Source organism: Cyprinus carpio, chromosome B9 (genome assembly GCF_018340385.1).
Source record: "Cyprinus carpio isolate SPL01 chromosome B9, ASM1834038v1, whole genome shotgun sequence".
NCBI lineage: Eukaryota > Metazoa > Chordata > Actinopteri > Cypriniformes > Cyprinidae > Cyprinus > Cyprinus carpio.
The window spans coordinates 26,173,052-26,186,524 of NC_056605.1; the positions used below are offsets into that span (position 1 = coordinate 26,173,052).

General features: G+C 35.3%; 1 protein-coding gene across 2 annotated transcripts in view; it reads right to left on the reverse strand.

Annotated features, from left to right (window-relative positions):
- Positions 1-13,473, reverse strand: part of LOC109096284 (zinc finger protein 385B) — a 122,002-nt gene that overhangs the window by 80,295 nt on the left and 28,234 nt on the right. The window lies entirely within an intron of this gene.

A 13,473-nucleotide genomic window follows, 5' to 3' on the forward strand; every position in this document is an offset into this window, starting at 1 on the left:
GCTCATACTGAGATCTCTCACTTCAGATTGAACAACTGATCAGTTATAATTTTTTTGATCATGAATATGGTGAAGTACTCTTATGGTGATTCCATTTATTAATATGACTCAATATTAATAATATAAATAAAAATATAAATAAATTAATAAAAAAAATATTCAATAATTTAAAAATATAATATAATATATTATAAAACATACAAAATGACAAAAACAACAATGACAACAAAAATAAATATTAAATAAAATGTTATGCTTCAATTATGATTAGGTTTCATTTAGATATCAACATTGTTTCAGATGTTTCTCCTAAACTCCAGAAAAAATAAAGACAATTGTTGATGCACGCTAAATGAACAGATACCAAAGTCTCAGAAGAATGTTTTTCAAAAATATTTGACTTCATATTAAGATCTCTCAATTTAGATCAGAATTTGACGTCTTTGGTGACAAATGTGAGCACAGACATTTTTTAAATGTTTTCTGAAACTCTAAGTGAGATCACTGTGATCTTTTTCTCAGAAGAAATAGAAATAACCGCAAAAACTCCATTTGCTCTTCATTTAATTTTGCTTCTGTCTAGGAGAAACAATTGAATATTTGAAAGATCTCATTTGCAATTTGTCTTCGCTATGCATACTGCTGCTAGAAATCATTAAGATTATTCTCAAAGCACTTTTTGTCAAAAAACAGCAGTGCAAATGTGACCACAGTGTCATTCTTAATTACAGAACAGGGAGTTTATTTATTCTCCAATTGACAGGAACATTAATACGTAAAAAAAAAAACACACAGCACATTTGTAATGCAAACAAGACTGCTCACCTCTGTTGAGAAAGCTTGTCCACATTTTCACAAACAGTAATGTATTCGGATGACAAGCCAAAATCAAAACCATTAGTGAGAATCCCACAGATTGCACTGTGCTGTGAGCAGCACTACAGCGGCTAAGCCTTGTGTCTTATCATCTGTGTGACAAAAGTCTTTAAGATCAATGCACCTCCTCAGACACTGCTTCATTTCCCCTCTCTGTGGAATCCCTGAGTCTCTGGCACACAAACGCACACTTAGATTCATACACCCATCTGCATGAGGAGGAGGGAGAGAGGAAAACTGTCAGCCCGGCTAATTACTGCGGGTCACTGATGCTCATTCATTTTAATGCACAGACCACATATTTTGCACCATAAGGCATAACTCAGTGACAAGAACACATCCTTTTCCATCTCTCTTCTTCCTATAGACTAGCAAAGGCAGCAGTATGAATTATGCTAAATGACTGCTTATTTGTAAATGCAATGATTAAAATTGTCAGTGACAAATAAGAATATCAGAGATGATGAAAGTGTGAAATATTTGTCAAATCTAGTTTAAAAGGTAAATAGCATGTTCTCAGAAATGTAAGCTTTATATTTATGTTCTTTGCTTATGCTTTTAGTAAAAGTCCCAAAAACAAAACCACATAACCATCAGGTAAAATGTAATAGAATAATTTCCTTGCACATAGAAAGCCCACAAGTTTAAATATCATAATAATAAGTTGCAAAAATGTTTGCAAAACACACACACACACACACACACACACACACACACACACACACATATATATTTTTTTTATTTTTTTACAATAATATCATTATTCTTGAGGTTATTCCAAAAAAAAACAAAAAAAAAATATGACCAAATTATTCAGCAATAAATTATTTGACTCAACTTTTGAAATATTGAATATAAAATAAAAAAATAATAATAATAACAGAATACTAAAGACAAAATAACAAATAATAAAATTAATTATAGTAAAACACTATGTTATATACACTTATAACTTAATAGATCCAAGAAAACGAAAAAAAAAAAGTAAAAAAAAAATAATAATAATAATAATAATAATAATAATAATAATAATAATAAAAATTCACATCACTGAAATAGTTTCACATTGCTGAAAGTATCTAAGGAGCAATGACAGGGCTCCGCTGATGACTGTACTAAACCAAATGACACATTCATGACATCCCGTCGCTCAGAAGGGACTTGTCACAAATCAGAATGATTGGCGATCTGAAAGGACCCGGGACACTGAGAGAGAGAATCAGATGGATGGGTCCTGCCATCGGAGGTGACAAAATGAATGGAGAAGCGGCTTGCACAACCTGACACTCATGAGTAAACGGCCATGCTGGCTTAGATAAATGTGTGAGTATGTCACCGGATGAGCCCCGTTACCCCACGGCTCAGAAAGCTTCAAGCAGCTGCCAAACGACATACTAACACTGCGGGTAAATGAATATTTCAGCCCTGGTTGGACGACACAAGCCACCAGTAATGTCACACTGAGCTATCACGGTTACATCTACTCATTTCCAAAGGCTAGCATCACCTGTTTGTGTGTGTGTGTGTGTTAATTACAGAACAGTGACAATGTCTCACTGATGACCGCTGGCTGAATGAGATGGATGTAAAAATAATCTTTATTTAAGCTATACACAGCACAGTAGTTCAACATGTGATGCAAAACATATTAAGTGAACATGAAACACAAGCTCTGGTCCAAAACCTATTGCACTGCACTGATGAACACGGGCGTCTAAAACAGGATGCGACTGTAACTGAAATGGAAACTCTGTTGATCATACAAATAGTGCTCCTAAGTTAAAACCCCAGAGACGACTCAACTTACAACTGCAAACTTGCAGTTTCACCTTGATATTTCATCACTTGTGATATAATAAATAATTATTAATTAATTAGTTAAATAAATAATAATTAATCTAATTAAGTGTGTGTGTGTGCGTATATATATATATATATATATATATATATATATATATATAAGGGGTGTAACAGTTCACAAAATTCTCAGTTCAGTTCGATACGACACAGTGATGCAAACTTTAGGGTTACGCCAGTTAAGGTCTTAAAGAAAGTGAAAGCAAAAAACGTAATGACAGAGCTTTCGCCGCTTTCGCCGCATATTCTCTCAGAGACCAATCTACTTCAACATATGCTGATAACGGTATATAGCTAACTATATTAAAGTATGTATTATATAGTATGAAAAAAAATCACAGGTCCCAGGCACTGAAAAAGAATTCAGGTGGAGAAGGTAAACGTTAAAAAGCCTTTATTGTGGTATGGCCAATATCAAAATTAAAAAGCCGACATGTTTCGACCACAATGGTCTTCCCTTCACACTTTGCCCTGAGGAAGACCATTGTGGTCGAAACATGTCGGCTTTTTAATTTTGATATTGGCCATACCACAATAAAGGCTTTTTAACGTTTACCTTCTCCACCTGAATTCTTTTTGAGTGCCTGGGACCTGTGATTTTTTTCATTCTATTCTGCTTCCCCATTCCCAGAGCACCTACTACGAGTTCTTATCTCACCGGAGCGCCGGGTTGAATTGTTTTCTATGTATTATATAGTATTTATTATAGTTTATTACACGGCTCTGTGGAATACTTGATTCTGATTGGTCAGTCACAACATTCCGAGGTATGTTAATCCTAGATAATTTACTTATGTGGCAAGTAGCCGTGTAATAATCGGGATTCGTGGAGAGGTCTTGTATCAGCCTGAAAGGGGTTTATTCTGAGAGAACAACCGGCCGGATGTACCTGTACATTATCCCTTACATATAGCTAACTGTTTTTATTTATTCACTTGATATTTCTTATATTACACACACATATATATATATATATATATATATAAATAAATAATCAGTGGAAGATACATTCAACGTTGCCTTAGAATTTGTGCCAAAACACATCCATAGAGTATATTTCTGGCCTTAGAGCAGAACTGCACACACTCCAGCTCAAGGGCTCCACATAATCTAAACAATGAACTGCCTAACAACCTAACAACTGCTCATAGACAAATCTGCCGGAGCATGAGAGGAAATTATTCATGCAATCATCCGGTGAAATGCCGAGGGTAAAGCCATTAGGCTTAAATCCATTGTTAATGAAATGTCACACCTCTGGAGTAGAGTCCTGCTGTGTTCCTCATTTACGTTCCTCTCCATCTCATCTGAATCCGTGCTCTGGTCAGGCCAGCTCACTAGCTTTGAGCTTTCTGTGCGACAGGAGTCAGACAAGAATACTGAAACAGCCAGTCATGTTGCTCCACTCGATAGACTCCCCACAAGAAACAATGATTCACTTTACTCAAGCAAATAATAATTGGATATATCATGTGTGATTTTTTTTTCTGTTATTTAAAATAGAATTTCATTTCCTAGAAATTGCATAAATAAATAAATCAATAAATAAACAGCTTTAATGTTAAATATAAACATATTTCACAGAATCAATTCACATGTTAATTAAATAATTCTATGTCACTGCTCTGCTTTCTGGTATCTTTCAAATCAATATGTCATGTGCATTCATTCATTTGGCAAAGAGCTGTATAATATGCAAGGAAATGTCCAGTCAGCTGGTCATTATCACAACATAAACACCTTCAGGAAGACCTGATCACCATGGGTTTATTTTGCGATAATGACCAGCTGACTTTCTTATTTTAGTGGGATGATGAAAGTGAAGCGTCTGGAGTAGCTGTGCAGCATAAAAAAAAAAACAGGAACCAGGTATCTGTCTATTGATGTGTCCCCATTGGCCACAGCAGACAGTTTGGTTGATTATAATGGAAGTGATCTAGTTTCATCATGTCAGTCTAGGCAGATTGAGCTGTTGTTTTGAATGCTTCAAGTGTTGAAAACATTATCCAGTGCTATTAACGGTTCCAGATTTCCAGATTTTGTCAGCATTTTTTCCAGACCTTGGTTTTTGGTGGAAACCTGCATAACTTACAAAGTTATACACAAAAAGGGGTCTCTCATTCTCTTGCTCCAGTTTGTGAAATGGTGCTTTTAGATGTTTAGAAGCTTTGTGGTCACACAAAGCAGCATCTCTCTCCAAAACATGTTTTTAGCATAATGATGAGCTCATGCATCGGAAGAAAGAGAAAAAGAAATAAACAGCAGTGAAAAATAATTCAAATATCACTTGTTTACCTCCAAACATATGGGCCCATTTTTCAACTTCAAACGGCGAGTAAAGGCTGTTTTCAAGAACAAGGCACGGCATATTCAAAGTAAAACCCACACCAAACTAATCCCAGGCTACTTATTTTAAAATGCAGAGAGGCAGGTCAGGGAGGCAAATGAAGATAAGGTGCCCGCTGCATATAAACAAACAGAAAGCAAGAAATTCATGCCACATACACGTTCCCAACAACATCACAGCCATGAATAACTTGTCATACTGTGTGTGTGACCCAAGCAATTACTCTCCAGGATATATTTTGAAGGTTAATCTAAAGGAGCTGGACGGGGGGACAAGTTCGTTCACGGACACACGGACAAATGTAAACCCACATGGAAAACAGGCCTACAGGAAGGACAGGCCATCTGCTGGGAGGCATGCACTGGCCGTCCTAGACTCATCAAACGCCTGTTGGGTGGGTTGTCTCTCCCTCTGTCTATTCGACAGAAACACGTTTGATGGCATTTGAATAGCAAATTGTCCGTGCAGCGTTGCACTCACGTGGAAAATTGGATCTGAATATTTGCATAATTTTTCTTGCTTAAACAGGAGATGGTTTTTTGCAACAGGAGGCATTTTCACAGCACATATGTTGCCTACTCTACACCTGGTATACAGTAGCTCACAATCAGATGCGCTTGACCACATTAAAAGCAAGGTAAAAAAAAAAAAACTAAGATGTATTGCAATCAGATCAATGAATTTAATTGTCATCAGTGAGGGATTCCACACTTGAAGAAGAAGAAGAAGAACAAGGAGGAGGAGGAGGAGGAGAAAAAGAAGGAGAAGAAGAAGAAGAAAATTGTAAAGAAGGAGAAAAAGGAGGAGAAGAAGGAGAAGAAGACAGAAGAGGTTAAGATCAAGAAGTTTAAGAAAAAGAAAGCAGTAAAGAAGAAGATATTTGTAAAGAAGAAGAAGAAGGTTAAGAAGGTGAAGAATCTGAAGATGAAAATCAAAAGAAGAATCTGAAGAAGAAAAATGAGAAGGAGGAGGAAAAGGAGGAGGAGGTTAAGATCAAGATTAAGAAAAAGAAATTAATATAGAAAAAGACAATTTTTAAGAAGGTGAAGAAGATGAAGAAGGAGGTGGTGAAGAAGAAGGTAAAGAAGAAGGTGAAGATGAAGAAGAAGAAGAAGAAGGAGAAAAAGAAGGTGAAGAAGGAGGTGAAGAAGAAGGTAAAGAAGAAGAAGAAGGTGAAGAAGCAGAAGGAGGTGAAGAAGGTAAAGAAGAAGAAGGAGGTGAAGAAGAAGAATTTAAAGAAGAAGAAGAAGAAGGAGACTTTTGATTTTAAAAACAAAGGAGGTTTAAAAAAAGGTTAAAAAGAAGAATAAGGAGGTTAAAGAAAATTGTTATGAAAAACAAAGGAGAAGAAGTTTGTTAAGAAGATGAAGGGTTAAAGAAGAAGATGAAGAAGAAGGAGGTTAAAAGAGAAGAAGGTTAAGAAGATGAAAAAAATAGCAAAAAGAAGAAAAAGGTAAAGAAGGAGGTTAAAAAGAAAAAGAAAACAGGCTTTTTTATTTTGTGCTGGTAAATAAGATCAGAACTCTGCTTGATCACACTGGAGATGCATTGGATTCTAAAATGTAATCCAGCTAAAGAATATCCACATACGATCCAGATACGAGATGCATGTTAATGGCAGGTGTAAAGGCGGCCTCTGTGTTTGAAGTATTCAGTCATGAGGGAAGCCCACGGGGCAACACGCTCTCACAGCTCCACTCTAATTTTCCCAGGTTGAGAGGAGGGTTGTGTTCAGGACATCATGTGAAAATGCCGCCTCACACCCCTGCTGCTCTAAATAATATAAATCTTTTAACCAAGACCATTAAAGTTTCATTCTGTCGATGGCTGTACCTCACGCACACGTCATGACTCATCAACTGAGACTACATCACTGTGAGACGACCACATTTCACCAGACGGCAGACGACTCGCCAAATGATTTATGACATTTATTCAACAACATGCTGCATAATTCAAGCAGTTTCACTAATGAGTTCATTTCCAAAAAAACTCTCCTGAGCTAAAAACATTTGTGAGAGCATTTCAATTTTTGTCTCATATCCGGCCTTTTTTGTTAAGTTGTTCACGTTACCTTTTAAATGTGGCCCAAACCATACACTGGTTTGGTTTCTAAACTGACCCGCATGCTTTAAAGACCTCACACTGGCTCTTTCATCAGAAGTAAACAAATAAAAGGAGGCAATGCCGGTGAAGCTGATGTGCAGTGAAGGCTGGCATCAAATTGCATGTTGATTAATTATGAGGGAGGAAGGTAAAAAAGGGTAAAATTTGAATAATGCATTCTATGGAGTCGTACACGACCTCAATAAAAGCAGAACGGATGGAAGACTGATCAGAACCAGGAAAGATGGGACACTTTAAACACATTCACACAAAATGAATTTCAAAATAGGCCATACTTCGACTTTATATATCAGCATCTTTCTGCAAATCTTACAAATTATGAAGGATTTTGAGTTAAAACTGGCATAAATGCACACAATTTCAGCTTGGCTGTTCGCATGGGCGATTTTTTTGTTTGTTTTCTGAATAAATAAATACATAAATACTTTAAGCAAGGACAATGTTACAAAAAGTTTTCAATCTTTTTATTTATTTAATTTTATCAAATAAATTCAGTCTTATGAATATAAGATCCTTCTTTCAAGCCTTACTGACCCCAAATTTTTAAAAGATAATATGTACTTGCAAAACCATTACATGTTCATCATAAAGTTCTCAACAATTTTCAGAATGTCATTTAATATGATATATTGTCATTATATGCAATCAGAATAACTTAATCTTAAATTTATACATCAGTACTAACATTTTAGCTTCTATTGTTCCTGTGCAAAAATCTTGTGTAATATAGCAAATACTGTATGTTTTGTACAGTTCGGTAATAAATACAGTATTAAACAAGTCAATGCAATATTTTATGATTTCTGCCAAGGGAAATATCATACATGCATTTATGATAAATGTCAAGTTTGACTGAAACTGCACAATGAAACAGAAAATCTTCATTGTTCACACTGCAAAAAATAAAATAAAATAAATAAATAAATAAATGGATGCATTTCCAATTTATTTCCAGACATGACAGTGACCCAGATCAGAAATGAAAAGGTCAGATTCAGTCTCAGAAAAAAAAAAGTGCAGAAAAAATATTTTTAGGGGTACAACAGCTTATAGATGGAATATAACTCTAATAAGAAAACAAAAATAAATAATGCACTATATACAGGTGTAGAAGTGTAGAAAAAAAAGTAATTGTTTAAAAAGTTGTCCCTTTAATAGTAGTGCCCCAGTGAAAAGCCGCTGTACCCCTAAAGGTATAATTTTTGCACATTTTATGTCTGGCAGCAGTGTTCAGTACTATTGCTGGTAACAATATAATCCCCCCCCAAAAAAAGAAAAAAAGATCTGTGACGCATATGATGGGGGAAAAATTACATTTGCGCCACACTCAGCTGTGAATGTAGCTTATGTTTGTTTTAATCTGAGGTACTTCAGACAGAATCAGGGCAGACATGCGTAAGCTACGATGACTCAAAGAACAGGAAGAGTGAAACTGTCTGGCTTATTCACGTCATTAGTCATTTTCTGGCCAGCTTATCAATAGAAATGGAAAGGAAATAAAGGTGAATAGGAACAGGACTTGGAAATATGAGTCTGTTAGACTTGAACTCAAAGTCTGACTTTTTTTAATGATGTTTACAAACATTATTAATCTTAGTTAAAAAAAATACTACCATCTTCACCTGCAATGAACAAGCCAAAATGACGAAAATGTCTCTTTTTAAGATGATAGCACTGCCATCTAGTGGACACGACTGCTTTGACCACAACAAGAATGTGATACACATGTAGGCCTACAGTCACACACACATGCACTTTCACACACATGGACTACAGAAATGTACTCAGTGTATTGTAAGCAAATGAAGTGCTGCGTTGGCAGAAATAATCCATCAAAGTCAGCGCACAGATGTGAGGAGTGAGCACAGCTTTTTTCCTCGGCGGTCTGAGCAGAACTGATCTACTGTCAGTCAACAGGACACCACGCTAAAGCGCAGCACATCCTCCTGCTGTAATTACATATGTCCGGCTCAGACTACAGCAAATAATGAGCAGCCTGCTTAAAGATTCAGAGCCACTGACACCGCCTGCAGCGCGAGGCACTGTCCAACTCAATCACAAACACAAACGCTCAAAGAATTCATCTGAATGGTAATTCATTTTACAAACACAGCAAAAGGCATTTATGTTAATGTTATTATTAGTGCTGTCAAACGATTAATCACATCCAAAATAAATGTTTTTGTTTACATAATATATGAGTGTGTACTGTGTATTTATTATGTATATATATATAAATTCAAACACATGCGTATATATATTTAAGAAAATATGTTGTTTATATAATAAAAATATTTATAAATAATATAAAATATAAATATATAACTGTATATACACAAATATTTTCATAATATAAATATATAAATATATATACACGTAAATGTTTTCAAAATATATACTGAAAGTGTATATTTATATATATATATATATATATACATAAAAAATAAACAGTACACAAATATATTATGTAAACAAAAACTTTTATTTTGGATGCGATTAATCCAGTTAATCGCTTGACAGCACTAGCTATTATGAAAAACATACTATTTAATCATTATTATTTAACATACAGTATATATGCATATATATTTCTATTGCAGATTTAGAATTTCAAATATTCACAATCAATTCAATATGATTTCACGTGTGATATAAAAATTAAATATTTTGTGCTGTAAAATATAGCACTATATATGATGTGTATCATGACAATGATTGTTTGGTACAAAATGATGGTTTTCTAAGTCTATTGAAATACATAGAAAATCTCATAAAATCACAAAAATTATTGCATAAATCTGAAAATATTGAGTTTCTTTGGCTCTTTGGCCTAGCCCTAGCTAACCTGTTCTTTTAAAATGGCAGTTGAGGTGTTTACAGATGACTGCCCAAATGCACCGGCCCCTGCAGCTCTTATTGCTGTTTACTGAAGCTCCATGGAGCACCAGAGACTCTCCCACAGAGAGAGAAAGATGAAAACACGTGAGCTTTCACTCCCAGACATCCCTGCAGGAGCAGCAGCTGTGCGGGGCAGATCAAACATCACCTCTGCTTTTCACACACTCATATAGTTAAAAAAATAAAATAATAAAAAAAAATTATTATATATATATATATAATATATATATATATATATATATATATATATATATATATATATATATATATATATATATAAATATATATATATATCACTCTCACATCGACATGCGCATGTGGGCTGACGTACATAACACCAGCCAAACATGATCTGACAAACACGTGGAAAACTTGATGACACGCTTACAACCTATGCACTTACATCACGTTATAGATGAAAAGTGAATATGCTTGTCACACCTCTACTGAGTGCTTAATCCTGTTCTGTTCACACTGAGCTTGGTTATTTTCCAGAGTGGAAACTGCATTTAAAAACCAAATTCACTATGGAAAAGTTCAGGAAGTGACAACTGCATATTAAATCTGCACTGTCTGTACAAAACTGAACTGAACAACTACTTGCAAATGCAAATGACATCACTGTTTTGGACAGAAGAGCTATGGATTGAAGAGCTATCCAAGTTGCTATGGAAAAAAAAAAAAAACTAAGAAAAAGAGATAAGTGTCCTGACATCAATAGTTTTTAATATCAGACTATTCACCGGTAGGTTCTACCACCAGCTTTAACTGCAACTCTTGTGTTATAGTTAAGTAAAATAGTTGTGCTGCTTAGTATTTTTGTAGAAACCATGGTACATTTTATTTATTTGTTATTCTTTGATGAACAGAAAGTTCATAAGAACAGCATTTATTTAAAATATAATTCTTTTGTAACTATACATTTCTTTATTGTCACTTTTGATCAATTTAATGCATCCTTGCGCAATAAAATAATTTTTCACACTTTTGAAAGTTTATATGATAGTATGGTATATAATAGTTTATAATATAAGATTCAATATAGACATAAACAACATAAACAAATCACAAGAACTTACACTGTGACTCAGAAGTCAATGTAATTCGATATGGACAAATTTCCATCCCTGCCAGACCTCTGATTTCTTGCGACAAATGTCTAACTAACATTCATATTTCTAGTTTACAGAAGTTACAAAAATGAACACTTCTGTAGACAAACAGAATGATCATTTAGGCCATTTTTAAAGATTTTTTCATTCCCCAAATGGTCTATGTGTATGTGGCCAGAAATTATGACATACAACTTTTACATTTAATAGTAGTTACATCATGGTGGGAAAAATCTTTTCTGGGATTCTTCATGAGGGAAAGCACAGAGATTATTTTACCAGCATTCATAAAGTCATGAAATTCACTATGACATAGCAGACCTTCTAACAGTGCAATAAGCTCTTCAAACTGAATAAAAATTTCCATTTTGCTCTGGCCGCCCCTTCAAAAGAGGCAACAATTTTCCCATGGACTAACACAGTCTGTCTAATGTCTGTAGGCTATATGCTATTTTTCCACCAATCTAATGAAAGTTTGGTCACCACCGCTCTGACAGCCAGAGTCTCGCCTGCCAGTCCCGTACCAACTTCTCACGCTTCCTCTGCCCATCTTCCACCAGTGCAACCCAAACAGTTTCCCAGGTAACATTCAAAACAAGAGCATGTGTGTTTAAATATAAAGGGAACCTAGCATGCATGTGGTTCCTACTCATAAACTGAATGAGCTGTTAATACAGGTACATCTTTAGTCTCAACAGTGCAAATAGCTTTGTTCCACCCACCAACCAGACTGTGAACACACTGATAAATTGTCACTTACTGGTCAAGTGCAGGTGCTGCCATTCGCACCAGTAACACATGCCAGCACCACCACAGGCCTGTTAAAGAGACACGTTATCCTCGAAGGCCCATGTGAGAAGCATACTTCAGGAATTTGACAGAGACACCCAAGAGGTTACAAAGATGATGCAAATGTCTCGGTTCTGCTATTTCCAGAAACAGAAATTAACCAGGGCTTCCAACAAAAATACTACAGAAAGGTGGGTTGAGCCCCACAAAACAAGACCCCTGTGGCCTTAGGAAGGCACCTAATATGATTGTTTGCATTTAAAAACAATTAAAGAAATAGCTTACTCAGAAATGAAAGGTTGTCAGCATCATTCATTGTTGTTCCAAACATGTATGGACTTTTTCTTCAAAAAAGTCAATATTCACTGATAAATTCAGTGAGCTGTTACTGTGACCTATGTGACAGTTCAAATTAGTGCTCCAAACTCAAGAACAGATCGTTCAGAGGTGTGTTTCCCAAAAGCATTGTTAGCGTACTACAGTTCTCTTGTTACCAACATAGTACAACAATTCAGTGCATCCCAAAACCAGTTCCAACAAACATTTGCAAACAGCATCGAAAACTTGTTTTGTTGGAACTCAGCTCTCCACCTGTGTTTACAAGCACAGTTTCTTGTTAGTAAACAAAATAGTCCTCAGATGCCATTTCATTGTTTACAGCAATAATCTGACATTAATTTAATCTCAAACTAGTTGGCAAACGTTTTTAAATCCACCACCTGCAAGAAACAAAAAATTTGCCAGACATCAATACTGACGGTTCTATGTTGTTTAACCAACGTTGCATGTGCGAGTTATTTGAGTATCAAGAAACATTTTTGATGAGCTCCTTGATTTCTTCAACAATATATCATACTGTAACGCCACACGTTGAATGCGAAACACACCCCAGTTGGTTCTGTGAAATGGATCAACTGATTCAATAAAAAGATTTGACTCATTGGCACTGATAGCCTAGTGGGCAGTGTGCCGATATGTGATGACGCTGCGTTATGAGTGTCCCGAGTTCGAATCCCAGTTCGAGGACCTTTCCCAAAGTACGAAAATTCCTTTCCCTCTCGCTCTCTCACTTCATTTCCTCTCTCCTCTACATAGTCCTATCATAATAATGGCAAAAATAAAACTTAAAAAAAATGGACTCAAAATAAGTCATTAGTTCACATAACTCATTAAATCGAATTTTTGGTGAATAACGACTTCAATGTCGGTCTGTACCTTACACATATGAATCCTATGGCTTTAAGAAGACTGGAAATAAGAGTCAATATGTAGAAGTAGACAATGTTCATGATCCCTTTTATGATGGCCTTTTGTCATTTTTGTAGTTTGACATCCCCAAAACTTGCCAGGATATTCTTAAAAAAAAAAAACTCCTTTTGTATTTCACAGAAGAAAGTCAAATGGATTTGGAAATCACATGAGGGTAAGGAAATGATGACAGAATATTCATTTCTGGGTGAACTATGG